Raw genomic sequence first — 14354 nt, forward strand, 5'->3', positions numbered from 1 at the left:
CTACAAAGTGAGTTCCAGGACAGCCAGGACTACACAGAGAAACCCTGTCTTGAACAACACACACAAAAAAATTAAAGGTCAATATTTTTGGTATACATATAGGGAAAACATCCAAAAAGTGTCAGAAAGTCCAACTCAAGACTATAGTAAATGGATCATTTGCTATAACAAAATGAACTTCATTCCAGAGATACAAAAATTCAAGGATGTTTCAACAGCTACTGACCTATAAGTGTGATTTACTATATATGTTGCTTATATAAAACCTCCAAATTGAAGCATTTCCTTCCAGACAGAAAAGGAAGATGCACAAGGTTCAGAAAACTTACTAAACATATAAAACTCATAAAACCCATTTCAAGGCTATAGAAATGTTTTTAAAAAAGAAAAAGAAAGAAAGGGAAAGAAAAGAGAAAAAATTTGAAAAAGGAGGAAATTCCCCAGCACTAGCAAGTTGTACAGTGCTAAATTTATGTCCCTTTTGTAAGCAGTCATCCACTCTAGATGATCTTGGGCTTTAGTTGCCCTTTCCCCTATAAAGAGGCTGCTCTGAGTTACCACAACAAACTCATTGGCTTACCAGCCTAGATGTGGATGGTATCATTTCTTTGATCTGTTGTCAGAGCTACATTTGAGGTGGATAGAGATTTGTTTACCATGTTCCAGAAAGGGGAAAAAATGTCATTTAACACAACTTGCTTTCAAACAGGGACAAAATGAGTCCAGTAAGAGTGGTTTCATGGCCTCAGCTATGCACAACAACATAGGCAACGGAATGTTGTCTGTCTTGGAAGAGAGTGAAGCAACTCAACGCAATTATCGACTCCAATATAATGCAGAATGCAATGTCTCCTTGCTTGACAGTAGCTGCATGTTTCTTTTTGTGAATGACAAAACATGCAGCCAAGGCTGAACCATCTAATTATATCTTAGAATCCTTTTATTAAAAAAAAAAATCCCTGGATGGCCATTTTTCCCCACATAGTGTGTGGTAGGATGCCTCTTTTGTGAATGGGGGATTTACTCCCAATGATTAAAGAACTGGGGACTATATTATAATTGCTGAAAGAATCATACAATGGGATAGTATTATAACCAAGCTAAGGTGAGCCATAACATGTACATAGATGTACAAATGAGCTTAAACTATCTCATCAGATGGAATTTGCCTACATAAAAGAAGATATGAAATTGAAAGACATATTTGTATGTTATCCTCTATGTTACCGTCTGATTGCACAGAAAAGTTAGTCAAAGGGAAAATAAAATACAGCTATTGGATTGTCATTTTTACAGACAGCAAATGGTGGCAGAGAGTATAAACTAGTTCTTTAATAAGGGACTTTACTTGGCATCCAAAAACATGGACTCATGAGAAGAACCAAAGAGCAAGTAGAGAATGAGAAAACAAAGCAGAAAGGATATAAGACATTCCCTGTGCCCAATTTTAATGCAAAAGAAGGGAAAACACATGTTCCAGCATATGAGATGAGAATCTTAAAATTGGCCTGATAGAGGAAACTCTAACAATCAAGAAATAGCAGCATATAAAGAATTTGAACTGCAGAAGACATCCAAATATGAAATGAAAGAGTACATCACATTCTGGATTATGAACTCAGACATAAAGGAGACTAGTCTGAGTATTGAGAAGCTAGGAATCATCCATCCCTCCTTGAGACAAAGATATATAATCTAAGACAAGGGAGAGAAACATGTCTTCCATGATTGACTGACTCATTTAGGGAGAGTAGATTATATAAGAAAACCAGCAACATACAAATAGATGGGAACAATATTAAAAATGCAATATTGTGTGGTTAGAATTTATTTCATTCCATTTATCTTCTTGTCTCTATTGACAAACATCCTGCAAATATACAGTGTCTGTATATGTCATAGGTACAGATGTATAGTTTAGACATATTATCTTGTGCAAATGTTATTTTTCTGAAACAGTGTTTGCTATCATGTAAAATTGGACTTGAACTTGAGATATTAATATCTCAATATGCTGAATGCCTAGACTATAATTATGTCCTTCCAACCCTGGCCTTACAAATGTGTTAATTAGTTTTGTAATAAATAAATTAAGATGCAAAAGGAAAAATATATTTTCAGCTGATTTAATTGTGCAATTAGCATTTTGATGCTTTCCATTTTGTATGTGCCTCAATTTGTGCCTGCTAAAATCACTTACTTTCGGCCTAAAAACTTCGTTTAACATTCCTTATAAATGGTTCTGTTGAAATTAGTTCTCTCAGTTTTTATTAATTGTAGAATACTTATTTTGCTATTATTTTGTAAAATAGCTCTATTGGGGAAAGGAGTCTTTGTTGACAAGAAGGAGTTCTATTTGCTTGTGGTGTATTTTCTTCCTATTGAAGCATTTGCTTATTATCCCATCCATCTGGCTGCCATTGTTTCCTTCGAGACTTCAGCTATTATTATTTCTGATGTGATGATTTCTTTCTTGGGTGTATGTAAGATTAACTCTTCATCTTTGACTTTTAGTGCCATAGCTACAATGGATCTATTTTTGACTCTTATTTTACTTAATATTCTTTAGAGTTTGCTGAGATTCTTGGCTATATATTTTAGTATTGGACAATCATTTCAGTCATTCCGTGTGTGTGCACTCACCTTCAAGTGCAAATGATGCATGTGTAATGCAGTGTGTGTGTGTGTGTGTGTGTGTGTGTGTGTGTGTGTGTGTGTGTGTGTAAGCACGTGGAGGTCAGAGAAGGAGTTCTGGTATCTAGTTGTACTACTTTATGCCTTAACGCATTGAGACAATGTGTCTTTGAATCCATGCTAGGCCAATGGTCACCAAATACCAGTGATTCTTCTGTCTCTTTCTTCTCAGGCCTGAGGTTATGTGTGTGCACAAAGCCACATCCATGTTTGGTTATATGGGTCCTGGGATTTAAACTAAAGTCCTCAAATGTGTACAAGAAGTGTTCTTACCCACTGAGTCATCACTCCAACACCCTTTGTCTCCTTTGCATATTCTTGCCTCTTCTCTTCTAATAATCATGAATGTATATACTGATATGATTGATGGTCTCCTGATAACCAAGTAATATATATGTTGATGTGATTGATAGTCTCTTGTTTCTTTGTGCTTCTACTTATTTTTCTTCATGATTCCTTTTGTTCTTCAGAGTGTACACTCTACTTCAAGTTTTCTTCCCACAAAATACGATTTAGAAAACTATTCTCCTTTTGTTAATTTTTTGAGTTTTTTGTCTGAGTGTCTTGTCAAGAGTTTTGACTTTTTGTAGGAAGAAAACAGTTTGTAGTTTCCATGCCACTTAAAATTTCCTCCTCACCAGAAATTCATTACTTGGGTGCACTGAGGTGAAAGCTCTTATTGGTTTTGTCACTTGAGGCTTTTTGACATATTGCTATTCACTCACTCAATTTGTTATTCACCCCTTTCAATGATCATGTGTGGTATTTAAAAAAGTAATTGGTAGTAACAAGAAAAATTAGGTACTATACACACACACAAAATCAAACAGATACACACACACAGACATATGGAGAATTGTCTCAGGGTTTTGCTGCTGTGGACAGACACCATGACCAAGGCAACTCTCATGAAAATAACATTTAATTGGGGTTGCCTTACAGGTTCAGAGGTTCAGTCCATTATCATCAAGGTGGAAGTATGGCAGTGTCCAGGCAGGCATGGCTTGCTGGAGAGCTAAGAGTTCTAAATCCTCATCTGAAGACAGCTAGGACAAGACTTTTTTTCCAGACAGCTAGAATGAGGGTCTTAAAGCCTATACTCACAGGGATGCACCTACTCCAAAAGGGCCACATCTTCTAGTAGAGCCTCTTCCTGGGTCAAGCATATTCAAACCACCACAAACAATATGGAATATATATGGAATGGAATACATACGTGGGACATATATGACTACATATATATGAAATATGTATTCAACTATAGTACATCCAAGCACCCATATACAAGACTAATTTAACAGTACACATTGAGCTTGATGCACTGAAGAACAGACAGCGGTTGAGTGGGCCAGGGAAGTGTGTATCCAGGAACAGTTGGGGAAGATAGGGTAAATATAACCAAATCTCATTTTATAAACTTACCAATTTAATGAAAATTAAGTTAATTTTATTCCCTTGGACATATTTGTTTGAACATCTGACTTCTCTGGGTATTCAACATGCTAGACACTAATATTTACTTGAAGGATTAAATCCTAGTTGCTGATTTAAATCAAACACTTAAGAAAGATAGGTAATCCATGGTAGCATGCAGTACTAACATTCAGTGAGTTATAGCTTCAATGGGTACCTTGAAAGTGCCTAATAGCCACTGAAGAGACGATAATGCTGCTAGAAAAGATTATGCCAACATCAAGACCTAAAAAGACAAGTAGAGGAGAAAAGGGGATTATCTTTCATTGGCAATGGAAAAGGAAATCTGGAGGGAGAAAGACTAGGGATGCCTTAAAAGTAGTTCTCTTCAAAACGTTTATGCCTTTATCTTCACCATCTCCCACCCTAGCCCAGCCACAACAAACATTTATTAAAACGTTTTGTGAATCTACAAATCATTTTACCAGATCAGAGATAGATGAAAAAGTAGGGGAATAGTTCACACAGATTTCCTCTTTCTGGGGAAAGTCTCTATTTATTCACTTTTGTTGTTTCTGAGACAAAACACAGAGCCCAGTACATGCTGGATCATCAGTGGAATACTCATAAGTAAATAAGTGCAGCCAAAGATTAGTTGCAAAAAATAATTTATTAGAATTTACAGCAGCTGAAATTCAAACATGAATGACTAAAGCTAGAGATCTGATAAAGGATTATACTGCTTTAAAAATAATTTAAGCAAATATGTCTAAGTGCATACAACTAATTTCATTTTTTGAGAACTTTATACAATGAGTTTTGATCATATTCACCCAATATTCCCAGACTGTTCTTAGATCTACACGCCTCCCTTCTCAATTAACCTGTGTATTTGGGGGGTTAAGGGGAGCATCAAGTTTAATGTGATTTGTTCAAATCATCATAAATGCAGGTGACTGGATGTAGTATAGTTGGTTTACAGAGGGTTAGAGGGGCTGATACTCTTAGAGAAAATTGACTCCTCCTTTCCAAATCACTAACAGTTGTGTATAGCTCCTTGACTAAATGTGGAACTTCATGCCCAACTTCTACTTCATGCTAGGGTTTGGTCAATCTTAGAGTCACACAGATGTTTTGCATGTGATCATAACTGCGATGAGTTCATATGAACAGATGTAACAGATATACTCTGTCCTTGTATTCACCCACCATCTCTGGCTCTTATCCTCTTTCTGACTTGTCTTTCACCATGATTTCTGAACCTTTCAAGGACTGGATATGTCCCCTTTAGGTTAGTCTCATGCTCTGCATTTTAGACAGTTATAGGTGTCTGTGTTAGTCATAGCTACTACAAACAGAAACTTCTCTCATGAAGGTTTAGAAGTGCTTTAAACTATAAGTATGAAGTTAAATCATAAGGAATTTGACTTAATATACCCATTTAGCAAAATAATATTAGGTGGTTCCTAGGGTCTACGACTTGTCTATCCATAGTTGCTTAGCCCAATATTGGTATGAGATATGATTGTTTGATCTTGTGAGCTGGCTTTAAGTCCAATCAAAAAGTAGGTGGTTACTCCCATGATTTTCATCTCACTATTGCACTAGTGGGCATGTATTGCCAGGCCAATCACCAGAGTCACTCACAGGGTTCTCGTTTGGGTAAAATTGATTGTCATTTCTTTCCTTGAGTAACATCAATAGCACCTTCCGCAACCATGAAAACTATTTTTTTTTTAAGTTGACATTTACTGTGAAAGGCTTTAAGGCTGGGAAAGAATTCATTAGTATGGTCCTTCCAAAGTGCACAATGCATTGTATTCAATCTGCAGAAAAAAAAAAAAATCCACTAACTTTAAAATACCTTTTATTACTGTGTGTGATTAGAAAAGGGGAAGTTATTTATTAAAAAATAAAAGTACAACCTCTTAAGATTCATTATTTTGTTACTTAGACTCTAAAATAATCTATTACAGTTTTTGAGATTATGTTTTTTTTTAAATATAGAATTAAGAAAATAGCAATAAAATACTATAACCCAAAATCCACTGATCAGTACATCTCCTCAAAGAAGCTTGTCCTTGAAGTGGATGGAATAAACACAAAGGCCTTCAATTGGTCAAAATGGGGAATAAGAAACGGTGGAGTTTTCAACACTAATTGGGATAGACACACTGTATTCCTCCCTACAAGGCACAGTAGTCTAAAACAAAGAGAAGGTTCAAAGAACTGAAGGCAGGGGCTTACTTCAAGGAATGTGTTTTCTGAACACGGAGGGAAGTGGGAAATATAATCTCATGACGATTATGAAAGCGTGCACAAAGCCTGCACATGCTCAGGACAGACAGGATCCTAACATTGAAGAGAGGGGGCTAGGCATGAAGCCTCACTGCAGGCTGAGGAGCTGCTCGTATTTGATAGCTACCATGTGAGAGAGAATCAGCATTTAATGGTGTGAACCCTGCTAGCTCAACCAAACGCAAGGGTAGTCTTCTCCAAAGGGTAGCTACACAGCACAAGTTGGACTCAATGAGTTGTGTGGGTCCTTGCTTTTTTTTAAGGTAGAATAAGGAAACTCAAAATTGGGTAAGTAGGGTGAAGAGAATGGAGAGGGAGGAAGGGTCTGAGAGGATTTGGAGTGAATAATGTCGAAGCACATTATATGCTGTTCTCCAAAAAGTGGGGAAAAAAAAAAACAACTATGTTTTAAAGACTCAATAACCAAGAAAATGCTAACTACAATTGCCAATCAACTGACAAACGTGATGCAAATGAGTACTTCTCAGGCTTACATTCAGCAAGGGAATTCATTGTTCTTTGGTAGTTTGGATTCCCCTGCAAAGACCCAGCAACCCCCTAACCAGATCCTGGAACAACTTTGCTGCTTGCAGCAGACTCACTGTAACCAGAACCCCAATTTGCTCTCACTGGAATGTACTGAAGTAATTCGGGTCTTTCATCTTATTTAACTACTGAGCCCGGGTTTATATAAATTCATAATTGTGATTCTACACTTCATGAAAAACATAAACAAAATTAGAAGCTCTGGACAGCAAAGATAATAAATGTTCAAACGGTGCCCTACAGATAAATCACATAGATACAGGATTTCAAACATCAGCCAGTGTGTGGCTCCAAGTCCTTTGAAAAGAAATAAGTTCTCTGTGACAAGCTGATGTTAACATCTTAATTAATGCGAGAAAGTCAAATAAAAAAAACTATTATTCTCTATTGCCTTTATCTGAATTAAAGCACAGTACTCTTGTGTTTAAATTTTTATTTTCCATTAATAAATTCACTTCAAGCTATAAATGTAGACTTCAAAATGTTGATATTTACATCACTCAGTCAAGAAAATGACACTCTCTAAAGTATAGACTTCTGTAAGCTTTCTGTCAACTGGAGTGGTCAAATACCACTCCAAGGTCGTCGCAGTGCTGCTTTTCATAGAAAGCCCTTTGTTAATCTGCACTTACCATCCAGTTGAGCAAATTCTGAAAAGTATTTTTGGTTTGTCTCCTGAACATCCCAGTGGCACAAAGCAACCCTGGCTTGACGTATCTTTATTGTTTTTTTGCCACTGTTATGGCTACCAAAAGGTCAGCTGGTGCTTATGGCACCAGAAGGTCACTTTTGTTATTCTAAAGAGAGGAGTTTTGACATATGATATATTGTGAAGAGAACAGGGGCCCTCACGGATGTACAGTAATGCCAACCATCACCTCTCTCCTTTCTTGAAAGGAAAGACAAAAGAAGTTTTTTTTTTTTTTTTTTTTTTTTTTTAATCTGCGCATCGTTTCTAAGCATTCAAAATATAAGAGAATTCCTTTGGTACTCCCCTGTCGCTCCTTTAGCAACATTCACCATTTAAAAATACAAATTAGTATCTCCAAGGAACAGCATTTCACCCCCTCACATTCCTCACATGGTGTTTGCATCGTGATGATGTGTGTATTTCTGCTTACTAGTATTAAACGTGGCTTGTAGAATTAAAAAAAAAAATTAGTAACTGATTTATTGCTAGAACAAAAGGTAACTGTCAGTTGCCCCCCCCCTCCCTTTTTTATGGCTATCTTCCTCTTTACAACATCAGTAATGCTGACAGCTGAACTTGGATCACAGAGAAGCCAGCTTATTGACTATAGGAATGTTCATTACAAACATACTAAGTGAGTACGTATTTAGTCGGAGGAAGCACCAAACCCCTAGGCTGGGGTCACTGCAGACACTTGTCTCTGCTTTACCCTGAGGGGAAGATCTTAACTGCCCATCTCTGGGTAGATGTGACCCTGGAAGAAACTGAACACAGCAGGAAAAGCTCAACCATATTTAGATGAACATTTTGGGTCCAGAACTCAGCATGTTAGATATTCAGATAGAACAGTAGCCAAAATATGAATTAATCAATACTAACATTGGAGTCATGATACTGAAGGTAAAAAATACCAGACCTCAAGAATCCTTGCTCACTCAAGAGGGCACGTCCTGGAGCAATAATGATGGGATTTATGGCATGGTCATCCCAGCACAAACACTTGGCTAAGTATCTCAACATGGCTTCATAAATTATCTGTAAACATTTCATACATTGTCCTTAATTGTTACGACAACTCTTGAAATCAGTTACTACAGTCACCATATTTTAAACAAGAACATCAAAGCTGTATCATTTACATTAATACTTAAAATAGAACATCTAGAGCCTTCTTTTCAAATATATTTATTAGGTGGACCTTTACCTTTAAAAAAAAATTGACATGGAACTGTAAATATTAACCACAGAAGTAATTTATTTATAAGTATTTATTTCTATATATACATATTTACATATACATATAACTTAGTCATATATATCTTAGACATATATACATATATATGTTAGTCTTTCTAGGCAATGGAAAAGAGAACTGAATTGTTATTTTGAAAACAAATATCTCTAAGTAGAGACTTTAAATGAGAGATGGCAGTTTATAGAAGCTTGAACATGTTTTATTTTGGTTTTCATGATATAAAAACAATTCTGTGTTTCATAGAACAATTGCAAATGATAACAGTTTTTAAAGAACTCATCCTGCAATTTCATGAAGCTCTTCAATTTAACTCATCTGGAAGATGAGAGCAGAAGAGGCAGAAAACAGTCTCAAGGTTGAATTGCTAGCATTATCTAACATCTGCTATCAAACCTTAATTGTTAAATTTTCAAGCTGGAATTAGTTGATAAACAGTTCATCATCCACTGCAAATTATCACTCTCTAGAAAATAGTGTTGTAACATATATTTTATCCAATCTGTGTTCAGCAATGTCAGCTTCTAAAATTAGTCAAATCATGCTGTCTCTACCAAAGTATCAAAACAGTAAATATATGTTCCATTTATTTCAAGACAAAGTTTAAAGCTCTGTTTTGAATGCTGACACTTTTTTTCTACATTTTTAAGGAAGTAAAATTGTACTGTGTCAGTACTGCACTGAAAATATCATCTTTGACTCAATCCAAACAGTAGCATGATGCATATAATGGGAAATTCATGCCATGCCAGAAGTAAAGTTGCTCAAGACATTTTCCTTGTTTGAAAACAGAAACATTGCCTCTCTCTTTTTGAAATATGCACATTACATCTTGCAATGGGGCAGTCAACTACCATAAAAGTAATGCAAGCTTTAAAACTCACTACTCTCACAAATATTACTGCACAGTTGGAAACTGAAGGATCAGTCAGTAACCATAGCTATCATGCACGGGGTATTCATCAGAAAATGTCATTATTTGTTTCTGTGCAATTCAATAAAGCAAAACTCAAACAGTTTTCTATGGCAGCATTTAGAAACAAATGCACAACTAGGTCATTCTTTGACATTGTTCTTAAGCATAAGCACCATTAGATCTTGCTCAAGTTATTAAGTGAAATGCAAACACTTTATAACTACTGTTTTAGGTAATATGTGTTCCCAACTTAACAAATAACTGGGTTTCTTCATATTGACCCATGTCATGAATTGAAAAAAATGAGGAAATATATGCCATACCTTTGCCCTTACTTGTTTAAGTGGCCGAGATTTCATATAATACTAAAATTCAGCTTAGTGAAGTCTTGAATATGCACTCTTGGGAACTGTTGTATTCCATGATTAGCCAATAGCATTCCCTAACTCCCTATGTCTTTAGTTCCTTGTGGCAATGTCCTAATAAGCAATTTTTTCCTAATCATACATACCTCTCCTTGGATTTAATGCATTTCTTTCAAATAATTTAATAAAAGTGTTTTAGTGGGTTTGTTTCCTACATTAATTTTTAATTAAAATACAAAATAATGGCTCTCATTGTGAGATTTCCATACATCTATATCATTTATTGTACTTCATTAAATGCATGTTGATTGTCATAGCTAAAGTTTGTTACATAGAGTTTTCTGACTCCATGTTGTTTTATTTAGGCTGAAGTGTGGAATCTCATTCTTGTGCCTGCTTGTGTGTTCAAATGATTGAGCATGAAGCAGAAAAAAAAAAAAAAACATTTTATAACATTTTATTTGAAAGACTCTCTGAGAACTTCAGTAAGTTTTATCCTATAAAATGTGATCCTGGATGCTGATGTTGGATGGCTCTGTGCCTTCATTTAGTGCGAGTTTTTAGCGTATGGCTTTCTTTGAATGTAGGCTCATAAGACAAGGAGACAATGGCCATAGGAGGAGGTGATGAACAGAGACATGGCTCTGAAGGACATTTTACTTTGAACATGAAAACTCTCATGTAACTTCCCTAAATGCCCCCATTTTTAAACATAAATTTTGAAGGCATGTGGATTTGGTTTATCTTGAAATCCCAGGAAAATCGTGAGTTTGCAATTAATACAGATAAAGCAAGACATCAAACAAGAGAGACTAAGGTTTGTGATAAGCCATAACTGTATATAATTAAGACTCTAACCAATCTGTCATAGTCTACTGATAAAATAAATACCTATTATGCAGCCACCACAATAGTGACACACTAGAGAACAAAAGAAAACACATGGCTCTCTCATCCTACAGACTTCACTTTCAGGCAAATATTTATTCTCTGCTGGGGTATACACCTTTCAAGCCTGCACTGAGTGCACAGTCCTGTTTTCAAACATACATTGTTGATTCCACTGTGTTGCTTAAATAGCCTACTTGGTACCTCAACTTCCTCCCACAAGCAGTCTAATGCCTTCTAGGTATTCTCTGAAGGTAGGCTGGAAAATCACTATGGGTAGCTCACCTTCCCAACACTTGATTTGTATGCTGGCAGGTGCCTAGGACACAATTACATTCACAATAATCTGAGCGAGACAGTAAATTCCTCTTTGAAATTAATACCACTGCAGCACAAATATGGTGTGTCGATTCATAGACAACTGAAAACTTGTGGTGAGTCAGGTCCTGAGCTAAATAAATAAACTGTAATCTTTTGCTGTAAGTTGTTTAAAAGATGCAAAGGGAAGACAGAAATAATATGGGGTAATAAAGGTCCAATGGCACTAATTTGCTAGCCCATCATGAATCGTGTAAATTGGACCATTGACATTGTGTCTGATGACAGGAAGAGAAGAATTTGGTTGGTTTGACTTTATTACGGAGGGGAGATCATGCCCTTGGCAACAAGTGATTCAGAGAAACTAGAAAAAAGTACAAAATAATGAGTTATCAGGAAAAAGTAAAATCTTAATGAGTAATGAATTTCTTTCAACTTGAAGGCATATACCTGTTTATCTTTGTAAAGGGAGCTTCAAATTCTCTGTTTTCAGGTTCCTTTTTCAATTTTCTTATCGCAAATATTATTGACGCTTTGCATAGAACACAACATTGGAAAATAGTGTACACAGTGCTATACTATACACAAGACAAAGCATTAAAGGTTGTATTAAAGGTAATTTGAATGCATTAATCAATTATATATAACGGACTTTTTTCATTAAAAAAACCTATATTTGTCATTTCAAGGACAAATAAAATTGACATATCTCATTTACACATTATGAAAAAATGTTCATTTCAGAAAGTTATTGTAATTTGAAGTTTCACACGATAGTGTCACTGTCTGATGACATGATTTTGAGGCATTTCTAACAAGCACTTTCTCTTAAATAACAAATCTTTGATCAATGTATTAAAATATATAGTTACCCAAGTCAAACAATTTAAATAGAATTGAAACTTTAATCCCCTATATATTATAGAAAATTCTTTAAAATAAAATTGTTAAAGTATTACTGTTAGAAGTTGTATACTGTTAGAAGTTGCTCATGTTGATTTTGAACATTTACAGGTGGTATTCCGAAAATTTTAATGAATAATCATTTTGACTCCTTTTATTTTATTCCTGAAATATTTTTAATTAGATATTTTCTTTACTTATATTTCAAATGTTATCCCATTTCCTAGTTTCCTCTCCTAAAATCCCCAATCCCCTTCTCCCTCCCCCTGCTCTCCAATGCACCCACTCCTGCTTCCTGGCCCTGGCATTCCCCTATACTGGGACATAGAATATTCACAAGATCAAGGGCCTCTCCTCCCATTGATGACCTACTAGGCCATCCTCTGCTACACATTCAACTAGAGTCATAAGTCCCACCATGTGTGTGTGGTTTGGTTTTGTTTTTGTTTTTGTTTTGTTTTGATTTAATTGATGGTTTAGTCCCAGGGAGCTGTGGCGGGTGGAGTGAGGTACTGGTTAGTTCATATTGTTGTTCCTCCTATAGGACTGCAAACTCCTTCAGCTCCTTGGGTCCTTTCTCTAGCTCCTTCATTGGGGACCCTGTGCTCTGTCCAATGGATGACTATAAGCATCCACTTCTGTATTTACCAGGCACTGGCAGAGCATCTCAGGAGACAGATATATCAGACTCCTAACAGTAAACTATTGTTGGCATCTGCAATAGTGTCTGGGTTTGGTGGTTGTTTATGGGATGGATCCCTAGGTGGGGTAGTCTCTGGATGGTCATTCCTTCAGTCTCTACTCCACACTTTGTCTCTGTACTCCTTCCATGGGTATTTTGTTCCCCCTTCTAAGAAGGATCAAAGTGTTCACACTTTAGTCTTTCTTCTACATGTGTTTTGCAATTTGTATCTTAGGTATTCTGGGCTTCTGGGCTAATATCCACCTATCAGTGAGTTCATATTATGTGTTTAACTCCTCTATCTTGCTGTGTAAATGATGGATAATTAAAATGGATAAAAGAGAGATAGTATTATATTTTAAAGTTAGGAATGTCCAGGAATTTTAAGTGATTCATTTTTAAATTACTCTAAATTTTTTTTAATTGCACCTTGCAAGATGTCCTGGAATCTGTATTTTTGCATTAAATTTTGTGTATAACACATGCTTAGAAGAACTACATATCAAATCCTCCAAGGTGGAATTTCTACATGGAATCCTAGGAAATCTCCATGAGTTTGTCTGATATTACTCGAATACTTAACCTTTGTTTGAATCAGTATAATTTCTGGATGTTTGCTTTTATACTTTTGGATGTAAACCAGAATTTCCTTTTGTTCTAACTCATGAGTTCCAAAATTTGACAATAAAAGTTATTTTCTTTTGCTAAAAAAAAAAAAAAAAAACCTCAGAATGTATAATCTTAAAATCATTGTTGGACTATTAAACAATAAATAATAAAAATATTCAATTACTCAATAAGAAATATTTTCAGTATTTTCAACAGGTATAGATTATGAAATTTAAATCTGTATGAAGATACTTTAAAAGGTTAAATATTAAAATATGTAATTCAATACTAGCAATATAGAACCAGCTCCGTATACAAGTGTTTTCCAAGAGGTGTATAAAAAGAAAAGGAAGAAAAGGGTATGCTGACTTCCATAGTACAGTGAAGTTGGTTATACATAGGAGTGATTTCCTCCACCAATCAAACGAATGTTAAGGAAAAGGAAGTGTTATCAGTTTGACTGATAAGGAAAATGTAGGAGGTGAGTGAATACAATCAGGGCAGATTCTCCTCTGTTCCATGATGCTATGGGATCAGAGAGACAACAACCATACACACACAGATTGAAGTCATCCTAAAACTAGAGTCTCTAAGTAACATATTAAGTTTTGCTGTTCCTCCAAGAACATGGGGTTTCCTAAGATTGCTGCTCCTTTTCGGTTCTGTCAAAAAGAGCGGTGGTCAGGCTTGTCAAGGGAGAACTTGTTTGGTCTCTTTGTGTGGTATTTATAGCCAGGTCTGGTTAATGTCAGTCTTCACTTTATTGGTATTCTCTTAAA

This window comes from Mus pahari, chromosome 11 (genome assembly GCF_900095145.1).
Source record: "Mus pahari chromosome 11, PAHARI_EIJ_v1.1, whole genome shotgun sequence".
Taxonomy (NCBI): Eukaryota; Metazoa; Chordata; class Mammalia; order Rodentia; family Muridae; genus Mus; species Mus pahari.